Source organism: Crassostrea angulata, chromosome 4, assembly GCF_025612915.1.
Source record: "Crassostrea angulata isolate pt1a10 chromosome 4, ASM2561291v2, whole genome shotgun sequence".
Taxonomy (NCBI): Eukaryota; Metazoa; Mollusca; class Bivalvia; order Ostreida; family Ostreidae; genus Magallana; species Magallana angulata.
Window position 1 is genome coordinate 5308006 of NC_069114.1, and position 12076 is coordinate 5320081.

General features: G+C 30.4%; 1 pseudogene; it reads left to right on the forward strand.

The window, feature by feature from the left end:
• The first annotated feature begins 2984 nt into the window (after window positions 1–2984).
• The window catches only part of LOC128180564 (uncharacterized), a 33292-nt pseudogene continuing 24200 nt past the window's right edge, over window positions 2985–12076 (forward strand).

The following is a 12076-nucleotide window of genomic DNA, read 5'->3' on the forward strand; positions in this document are numbered from 1 at the left end:
TTTGCATCTATGTCTTTTATTTGTAGCATATCTGATGTAAAGATGTTTCTAGGTACATGCAAGAGTGAATAATTAACAATACAAGGTAGTAAGAAAAATACATGTGATAATGGATAGAAGTTAGAATATCATGGCTACATAATGGCAGGACACCATAATCATAATGCTGGAACAACATACAAGTGTGTCGATAGTTACCCAGAAAGATTACAAGGAGGTCAGACTGAAAACCATATGGATACTTGGTCTATCTTGAGGTGAACATATGTGGCTCAATGCAGTGTCCACCTAATGTTAATGGAAAAGAAACGGTCTCTCTGTGCTCTGCGTTCTCTAAAAAAATACTATTAAAATACCTTATTTACTGTGGTTTCATTAATATTCGAGGGTATCAATTTTTGTGCATAAAGTAAAAATCACAGTTTCAAGGATACGTATATTCTTGGCCAACCGGCCTATCAATACAAAATATTAATAGAAATTGCGCTTTAATGAACATTTAATTTCTTGGATCAACTTGACAACGAAATCCACGAAAGTTGGTATTCAACGAATATTGATGAAACCACAGTATCTGTTATCATTTTGTGCTATTGTGTTAATAAAGAAATGAGCTGAAATTAAGTTGTTGGGTTTTTTTTTCAATTCATTAGCAAACATTTTGCCTCTTGCGATGATAAAATATATGTATCTAATTCATTGTCCTTGTGTTTATTCTTTGAAAATATTCTTCAGTTAAGGAGTCAATTTAATTTCAATGTAAAATGTACTATAGATGTAATCGGTATCATAATTTAATAGTCCAGATATCGTTTAAACGGATTAATTTAGCCATCTCGTAGAAAGAAAATAAAAGGGTACTATTTAAAAAGAACATATCTTCTTATCATTAATGATTGAAAATATCTTACCCATAGCAAAGTTTCTCACTGTAGTTGACCTTCCAAACATGTAATTTCAATATGATAATAAAAATTGAAATAAACGTATGTTAAGACAGTAATAGGTTATCTAGTATTATAAAATATTTTCTATACAGGCAACAAATGTAAGTGTTGATCATGTTACGATTTTGACTGTATACATGTATTTTTAAGCTTGTGAATATAACTAAAATATGTCTCTCATAGGTTAAAAAAAAAGGCCATAAAGTTCTTTTCCACGAAGATATAAGGATGAAAATTCGAATGCAAAGAGGCATCTTAACAAAAACCGACTTAATAATTGTCAAGTCGAATTTGGTATTTTTGTACTACTTATAAATGTATAAACTTTTAGAAAATTACAAATTCCTCGATAATATAAATCTAATTATTTCAATAAAATTGATAATTACGTATAACCCATACATATTTACATCACAACATGTTATGGGGTTCAGCCTTCTATTCTATTAGGCATGATTTTTTACTGTAAATAAAACACATGCAAGGCTCGCGAAGATTCTCCTAGACATGGTTCTTGAAAGAAATATGTCTTTTCTGCTTCTCTGAGGTAGAAATTTCAAAGTCTTTAAAATAACCACAATTATTACTTTTTAAGCATGTATTTTGCCTGTTTACCATAAGAGAATCGACAACCTAAATTCATTTTTGTAAGAGAGGCCCCTTGAGGGGTTAAATGACATATTTATGTCTGCTCATCTTAAAATAAACCAAAACTGATAAACCATTAATGATTTATCGGGCGAGATCTTGTAGTTTTCAGCAGCACGTGTCAAAATTACTGTCAATCAAAATCATCGTTGTACAAATAATCGAAAAAAGATAATTCCGGTTTGTATGACCCTTAAATTTTCGGAAGCTCATTATTACATTTATTAGGTAGGTGAAAGGGATTTCCATGCATTTCAACTGTTACAATCAACGTTATTTCTTATTTTCTACCGATACAATGGGTAAATCTGAAGTAATTCACAAGTGTGTTTTCAGCTGTACTGTCTTTTTAAATACTTAAATTGTTTTGTAGCATCCTACCTGATTCGTCCGTATGTAAAATGGCATTCAACCTAAATACCTTTTTTCATTTTTATGAACTCATTTAACTTTATATGTTGATGACCTTTAGATGCAATGTGTTTGGAGTTTATAATCAATTAATCTAATGTGCATATGTTTAAATTTTTAAAATTCAATTTCTAAATTTAACATTCTCTTTACAGTGTTAAGCATCTCAAATGAAAAGTATCAAGTGAATATAAAAATTGGATAGGACGTAGAATACTTTTTTTACAATCACCGAATAAAAACAATCTTTATGAAGATATGTTTAGGATTTAACAATTCAGAGTGTTTCATAAGAAACATTAACTTCACTTTAAATCAGTGTATAGACGCTGGACGATCAAGTATTAACCATCAGCTCTGCCTTAAACTTACACTGCTTTGGTCGTTAACATTTATTTTGTAAAGAAAACTCCACGTTTGAACTGTAAAATTTGAACATATCTTTAAACAGAGCTTTTTGTCTACATGGGACAAGCTTAAAATGCTCACAGTCATAAAAAACAAAAGGTAAAATTAATAATATTAAATTAACAACTTGAACTAATTGAATGTGTCTTTTCTGTGCAATGTCATGCAACATGATTTTTAACACTGTTCGCTTATGCAATATAATCTTATCTTACTGAATGTCTATTCATTCAAGAAAGAGGATTTTAAAAAAAAATGAGTAATGAAATGTAATACATTGCTATTAAATATCATTTTAATTTTAAATACCATATCGCAACATTTCATCATACAATAACAGTAAAAAAGTGCACATAAGTATCTGAAGAAGACACGCTTTTCGTGTGATTCTTTAACGTATCAGCTTAATTTGTTTTCACTGAAGTAAATCTGACGAAAATGAGTGTAATATTTTACACTGATAAACACTTGGTAAGTTAAAGAACATTGAACTCACGAACCTAAAAACTTCTAACTTGCAAATTTATTAGATGAAAATTGAGTTTTGTTTACATGTATGTACCAAAAGTGATGGAGTTCATATTGTTTATGGTGATCTTTGCTGCTGCACAAGCCGCAGAAAAAAACGGAAGTTGTAAAGATATGTTACTGGGTTATCTGACAGGACAACTGTCGTCAGCTTTAGGAGCATACCAAGTAGAAGCTTTGAGGCGGGAGTTCAAAAGTTTTACTAACGCCATCGAAAAATCCATAAAGGAGTTTAAAGAAAACGGTGAGACAAAGCTAGGAGACATCAAAAATAAGCTTAAAAGTGTTGTAAATAAAGCTTGAAGAAAGATTATCTCAAAATCGTTTCACTTAATTTTCATTTTGTATGACATTATTTTTAGATACATCAAACAGTAGTGCTGTTTATACACGTTGGGGTAGAAAAAACTGCCCTAGCAGTGCAGAAGTTGTACTCTCAGGTTGTCTTTTCAATTTTGATTTTAGATTTGAAAGCTAATCTTTACTTCGAGAGAGACTTGAAAATAATGTAAGAAATTTTAAGTGCGTTTTGTTTTAATAGCTGCCGAATTTGATTTAAGGTTATTCTTTAATTGATTTTAAATCCATTCATTCTTCGTTATTTCTTGAGATGAAGAACAAGCGAAAGTTAAAATTAGAGATTTGTTTTAACTCAAAATACTTGTTCTTATTTTTCCGAAAGGAAAAACTTTATAAAAAAAAAATGAACAGTATTTTTGACAGGCTATGCAGGTGGATAACTTTATTCTGACACCTGGCAGCAGTTGATCCTCTTTGTTTACCAAGAAACCCAGAATGGGGACACAACAGGGACGGCAAATATGGACACAAAGCTGACATTTACGGAGCAGAATACGAAACAAGTGATCTAAGTGGCAAGTGGCTCAAACTTTATAATCATGACGTCCCGTGTGCTGTGTGTTTCGTTCGTAACAGATCCGTGGTAAAGATGTTTCCAGGTAAGAGTGTGTGTCAAATGAACCAGTTTTAACACCGTTTATATATAAATGATCATCCAGCAATACCAAGTCCCCGTATACATCGCATTTTTAGCCGGATATTAAAACCTGATAAGATTAAGGGTCGTTTTTGTGGAAAAATCTTTGAAATTGTTTATACTTTTGAATGAACATTATGTGGTTTTTTAATGAATGTTGAATTTTAAAGCAGGAGTTGAATCAAGTATATCTTGAGATAGACTAAAACGCATTTAGATAACTTTAAATTCATTTGAATTGATTTTATTACAAGACATATTAAGAAGAAAAAGATACATATTATAAATATTATATCTTTTAAATGTATAATAAATACAACATGTTTTCTGTCAACTCAATATACGCTATTAAATAATTTAGATTTTATGCATATACATTTCAAATAGTGGTTTCTTTTTAAATTTACTGTGAAATGACATGAATGGTGACAAATATTACATAGGTTTTTATGGCGACTGGATCTTTTTGATGTAATAAGCAAAAGGAGATAAGTCGCATTAATCAATACTTCTCTTTTTTTTAATCAGTGATTTTTATCGGCTTATCTGGTGTTGTTTTTTTTTTTTTTTAGGTCTTTCCACCTTTCAGGTGAAAGACCTCTTGTTTTATTTATGTTTTTTCTTCTTCTTCTTTTTTTCTATTTAGCTCGGGGTGACTTTTTTATTATTAGAGTTATCCAAACAATTTAAACTTTATGTAATTGCTCATTAAAAGTTATGGTACCAATTGACCCTGTGTCAAAGAACTCCCAGAACTTACAGAGTTATTGCCCTTTGAGAAGAAAATGCTTGTTATCGCTACTCCTCTGAAGCCATAAGAGATACGGATTTGGAACTTTTACCAATGTCTTCCTTACACTTAGATGGTTCTTCAATCTATTCATACCAAAAGGATTTGAGGCCGCCTTGTAGTAAAGTATTTAAATTTCCATAAAATCACTTCCAACTTTTTTATTATTTATCATAGAGACTTCGGACCACTTGGGATGGAAGAGTCCACCTTGGCCGAACAAAATGACATAAAGGTCAAAGGTCAAGGTCATTTGAGAAGCTGTTAATTAACGAGTTTTTATATCTCTTTTGTTTAGGGTGGTAGAGAAAAACATTTTTATGGATGTAGTAGGATATCTTAAGACATTTTAAAATATAGCCCCTTGGCTCATACCTTTGAATAATTACAGAGTTATAGCCCCTATTGTACGAAATGCTTGTTATCGCTACTCCTCTGAAACTATAAGAGATAAAGACTTGGAACTTTTACCAATGTATTCAGTATACTTGGAGGGTTCTTCAATCTATTCATACCAAAAGGATCTGAGGCCCTCTTCTAGTAGTTATTCCCCCTGAAAGTTTTTAATTTTCTATAAAATCATTTCCAACTTTTTTATAATTTGTCGTACATACTTCGGACCACTTGGAATAGAAGCGTCTACCTTGGCCAAACAAAATGACATAAAGGTCAAAGGTCAACGTCATTTAGATTTTTTTAATTAATGAATTTTCATATCATTTGAAATACAGAATTATAGTAAGGGTTTCAACAGCTTGCTGGATTGCGCAATAAGATATTCGATTGGGTCAGCCAGGTATCACATCAAGTCCTGTGGCTACTCAAGTGGAACTTGTTATTCATTTTGTACAAAGACAGCTAGCCTGTAGAACACTCTCTTCTATTGTTAGCTTTACTGTTTATACGATTGTGTAAAGAATATTCACTTGGCTCAGTTTTGTTCATAGTAAGTGGAAAAAAATTCAGAAAAGTAATTAGATAAATCTTTACCGATATATACAACATGGAATTTAAAAAAAATGGCTTGATAATAATAAAAATAAAAAATCTCTTTTAAAACCATTTATCAATCAATGGCCTTGTGGTTTTCCCATTTTATAGTACAACATATATCATAGGTATAGTAATGTTTTGTAAATCTTATAGAGCAATCTAGCAATTCATTAAAATATTAGGTGGAAAGACCTCTAATTGTTCTCGAACAATTAGCCTACTAGTTTTTTTGTTTTGTTTTGTTTTTTTTTTTTTTTTTTTTTTTGCATAGAATACCCCAAAAACAGTTCAAGAATTTTAAAGCGGCTTATAACAAATTACACACTTCCCCAAAAAATCAGAAAATTGATCGGTCATGATAAATTGTTAAATGCATAAGAAGTATTTTTAAAAGACGAAGAAACAAACACAATATGCATTTTATATTTTTTTATACATATATTTTTAAAAAAGGTAAGTAAATAAATATCAACCATAACCTCAGGTGGATTCAATCTGCGGTTCACAAGGTCGATACTTTAACCACTAAGCTATTATTACATTCAACATAATTGATACAAGAAATTTATATCGCCAAATCGGGACGTTATGTCTTAAAAAGTATGTCTTAAAAATGAGCTGCCTTTAAAAGGTTCTTATGTGAACATATTACCTTATAAAACAGTGTGCTCAAACGATAGTTTTTTATATGATTTTAAAGAAATTAGTCGTACTTTTCTGAATATAATATAACTTAAAAAGTATATGGTTAAAACTTACATTCTATTGATTTTAGAAATAAATGGTTTTTCAATATTTTTTGATATATGTATTAGATATAAAAGTTTTATCATTGAAGCCAGGAAAACGTGTGATGAGGGCTGGAAGCTAGAATATCATGGCTATCTTATGGCCGGATACTATAATCACAATGCAAGGACTACATACAAATGTGTCGATAAAGACCCAGAGAGCTTACAAGGCGGTCATAGTAACAACAACGGTTACTTGTTCTTATTTATGGAGGGAAGGTGTGGCTCCTTAAAGTGCCCACCCTATGTTGAGGTAAGAGAAATTGTTTGTGCTGTTTGTTCCCTTGAAAAATAAATACCTTCAAATTGTATGTTTTTTCTTTCTTTTTTAGCTCGCCTGAGCTGAAAGCTCAAGTGAGCTATTCTGATCACATTTTGTCCGTCGTCTGTCTGTCCGTCTGTCTGTCCGTTTGTTCGTCTGTCCGTCTGTAAACTTTTTACATTTTGAACTTCTCTAAAACCGCTGGGCCAATTTCAACCAAACTTGGCACAAAGCATCCTTATGAGAAGGCAAATAAAAATTGTAGAAATGAACGACTGATCTTTATTCAAAGCGGAGAAGACATCGAAACTGTAGAAAAAAGGGGGTGCATTTTAAGAAATCTTCTTCTCAAGAACTACTGAGTCAAATTCAACGTAATTTTACATAAATAATTCTTATTGAAAGGAAAATATAAATTGCAAAAATTATTGGCGAATTCTGTTTCAAAGTTGATAATTTACGAAAATAAAAATAAAGAAATAATCGCGGTCAATCAGTCTATAACTTATAACTTATAAAGGTTTCGGTATTCCATATCGAAAACGAAAGTTCTTTGTACAAAGCAGCCATGTTTGAATGTTGACTCATGACAAATGGGTCAAACTGACAAAGATAAATTTGTCTGTTGTGCATCAGTTTACTTACGAAGAGGAACTTGAAACATGCTAACATATTTGTGCCGATTTCGTGAAGTGAATTGAGGTTAAATCTTTCAATGCATTGACATTTTTCACTCGTGACCGTGTTTTTACATTGTTTTGTATTTTGTGTATGCTTTATGGAAATATCGCCCGTATTTTGGAATTTTTACGTATCGAATCAAATGTAGACTACGGTAAATCAGACAGTTAATTGTTTACCGGCGCAAAATGAGCAAAATCTGATGCACTAACAACATATTATATTATAATTGCTATACATTCTTTTGATAATTCGGTACGATCTCTACGTTATGGTTGATTTTTATGAAACGTGTATTGTTAAGATGCTCTGCATTTTCTGTCTAAACGGATATTGTTTTTGCTGCTAGAAATATATAGGTATAAATATATTATGAAAAATAAAGTGTGTTTCTTTGTTTTTAATTGAGTGCATGTTTCTTTTGTTTTAATTCTTTACAATTTTCTCTTTACTAACCATATTCACCTGTCCCAAGTTTCGAATTATAATCAAGATACAGAACTTTGCTCACAGAACTGCTTTTGTTCATTCTAGATAGGAAATACCAAGTAATGTAGCTTGCCTTTAATTCTACGATTGACGCTGAAATTTTGATTGATCAATCGAAATGTCTTGCCAAAAGGATGATATGCTGTAACTACTTTCTGGTGCACCTTCTTCAACGATGAATTGCATAAAATCTACACAAAGAAGATGGGTGAATAAGGCGTGCAAAATGCTTATATGAGGAATGTTTAGATACTGCAAAATTAAAATATCATTAAATCTAATTATTCAAACTGTCTTATGTGTCTCAAAACCTCCAAATAATGTCATTTTTATAACTTCAATGCCTTTTCTGTTATAGAATGGGTCTGAACTCCATATTTTTGGTATAGTCTAAATGCGGTTTAATGGAATTTAAACCGATTTTAATCAACAAAAATGTGGAGAGATGACCCACTATACTTTTAAAATGTCATTTTGTAGCCCAACAATTGAACGTTTTAGAAAAATAATAAAAGTCCGTTATTTTGTGGCCAACGTCTCATAAAACATTTAAACAACATACTTTGTTGTGAATAAAATGGCTCAGTGGTTAGAGCACCAGACATTAGGTAAATTTATAGGACATATGTTTTTAGGTTGTAGGTTCGATACCACCAAAACTTTAGGATTTTTTTTTCTTATCATTTTTTGAAAAATTTCAAACTGAATATAATTAGAAATTACCCTTTTTAAAACCTGTATTATAACATATCAAATATATTTAATTTAAAAAATTGTAAAATTTGAGGTTGTATTTTACGTCTTATCCAAATCGGCAGTTGTACCATCTTATTAACCCATCTTCTTTTTGATAAATTTTCGAACACAGGTATATGAAAACGACGCCTTATAAACAGTTCCCATAGTCCTGACACTTTATTATTATTATGAGAATAAAAGCATTATCGCTGTTCTTAGAAAAATATTGCAACGGAAAATCATCTTTGTTTGTATACATTTGTTGTTTTTTTATAAAGATGAAAATAATGGGTGGGCCTTGGTTCAATAGAGCTACATGCCTGCCAATACATTGATTTGAATTATAGCTCTTTAACATGTGTTACAACATTTTTCAGTGAAGTTTATTCTTCAATCAAGTGAGTAAGGATATGAAACGTCATACGAAATGAATCCATGCCTAGTATATGACATTTGTTTATAATGGAGAAGGTCAATTAAATTTTTCAATGTTTTTATTTTGAGGAATTGAGCGCATTTATTTTGGTGCATTGAGGTTCAATTTCTTCTTTCACATATAGGATTATGCTCTCATGTATTTAACTCTTTTTTATAAAGTGATGGGGGGGGGCTAAAATAAAAGGAACTGGAAGTTAACCGCGAATACCAACTAAAAATTAAGTTATTTATATTGCATATTATCTTATTTTTGGTAAAAATGGTGTTCCATAAAGGTAAATATGTCAAAGATTAAGTATATGCTAAAATAAGGGTAGAATTCAATTATTCTTTTTCGGTTAATCTACCGAGGGGCTACATGGCACAATATCCTTTGAACAACCATATAAATCCAGTGTTGCTCAGGTAAGCGATGTGCCCATTGGGCCTCTTGTTTTTTCGTGTGTTGTCAAAGTGATCATTAATTTTGTTCTTGGAGAAATATTTTTAAAATGCGTACCAAGAAGAAAACGTTCCGGGAATGTGTTAATAGCAAACTGATTGAGACTTAAATATCAAGCTTTTAAGTTTCTTTGTCTTTAGATAAACTGTTAGATTAGCAAGATATGATATTTATTTGATATGTAAATCCACAAGATTAACATTTAATATAATTATAACGATGTTTATTTTACACTTGTTTTTAAATATAATATAAATATATAAATTTCAGCGCATACATACTATTACCAATGTTTAATCTTTTCCCTTATTACAGTTGACACGTTTGTGGTCATCATGATAAACATTGACCCTCCTTAATATTGAGTTTAGTGTCACGTGATAATCAGAGAGACCGTAGATATTTGTGGAATTATTCTAAATAGTATCTGTGTTTTAGAAAAAGACAAACAATGACCTCTTATATCTGCTACATGTTTAGACGCAAAAACATCCACTATACGGTCAGTAAGAATATGGAGTGTGTATGAATATGTTATTTTGGTTAAATTGATTGTTGTTGCATAACTGAAACTTTTAGATATATGGCAGTCAAATGCACATTTTACAATTTTACCTGTAACTATATCTTCGAATGCATAAAAATATACTTTACGTATAATTTTTTTTACAATTCATTAAAAAGAAGGCAATAATCGAAAAAATAAAATTCCATACATATGATATAGATGCCATTTTACAAATTACACCTGAAATAGACTTGAGTTGTTCGTTTTCTGTTACGTACTGTGGGTTTTTAAAATAGGATTGATGGGCAACCAATATTGATTACTCAACAGCCCAACTATCCTTACACTTTAAATATATTTTGCTATAAATTATATTCAGACAAGAAAAATTCCAAATTATTTAACTTTATAATTTGAAAATTCTTATACCGAACTTTTCCTCTCTAAAAGATCAATATAGTTAAAAAAAAAGAGCCTGAACACTCTTCATTTGTAATCCATCATCATATACGCATATACAAAATAAAACACAGAAGAATGTTGTTTACTCAGGTTTTGAGTTGTCAAATGGTTACACAGTTCCATGTTATGAGTAAAATTTGATCTAAACATAAAAATAATTTATTGCATTAATTATTTTACGCTAAACATTCAATACTTTACCTGTTATGCAAAAAGCAAATAAGCTCAGACAAAAGAGACCTATAGGAGAACTTGAGAAAATTTTGTTGATTTTGTTTTTCACTTAATTTGTATGTCTATGTAATTTTATATTTGTTCTTTTAGTTTTACTCATTCATACGCAATGCAATTATGGGAAAACAATGTTTAAAAACGATTAAAGACTTAGTACTTCAAAATTTTGATCATTGATATAATTTCTTTAAGCAGAATAAGGTCAATATAATAAGTTTAATGCTATACTTGTTTAAGTGTTATCATCATTCAGATTTTTTTGGTTAAAATGAATCAAAAATAGGTAGGGTTTTTAAAACTTACCAAGGAAATTCCGACTTAAATATATATTTAAAAAATGTTACTGAACAATTAATGCTTTATATTTACATTCTACTGTGTTTTTCCATTAAATTCCGTGATGTTTAAATGCCTCTAAATGCAACACCTATTCACTGCGTATGAATTTACGAGTAATTTACATAAGTAGTTCTCAAACAGTGATTCCTATGTTATCTGTTAAAAAAAACATTGCATGAATGTTGTCAAAACACCATGTTTTATAATTATTCAACAAAAAAGTTGACTTTATTGTTAAAAACAACATTTCAAGAGTTATTTATCATGGATTATATTTTCATGCTCGTCGATCACATCTCAACAGTCTATGTGAAAACCAGTTTGAACCGGTTTTGCAAAACAGCTGTTCTTGCTGTTACTTACCCACTCCCTCCGTGATCTGCACTTTATATCGATTTATTTAAGTAAACAATTGATTTCTTCAGTAAGGGAATGTAAATATAAGCATTAAATGATTTATTTTTGACGTCGTCTTGTCAATAACTGCCGTCAGGTGAGCAAACAAATTATCATAACGCGCTAACGCGCGTTATTCAATTTGTTTGCTCACCTGACGGCAGTTATTGACAAGACGACGTCAAAAATAAATCATTCAATGCTATAGTATTTTTTTAGCTATTCATGCATGTATTTAATTTTTTTAAGAGTTTAGTTATTACCAATATGTTCACAAATAAGAAAATTTCGGTTAAAGTTTAAAGAATTTCTCTTATTTTGTTTTTAAATATTCAATAAACATTAACTAGAAAATTACTAGTATTTGATTGACTTACTTTTTGGAATGTGAAAAAATACCACTACAATTAAAGGTCTATAGCGTGCTTTAGATGGTGTTTCATTATCATCAGTGGCATTTTTTCACTCTTTTAGAAACAAACGTATTACATAACTAATATTTTACTCAGCTTGGGGTAAACTTTTTAAAGAGTCAAAAAGCAGAGTCATTTTATTGTGTCTTTTATCACAAATG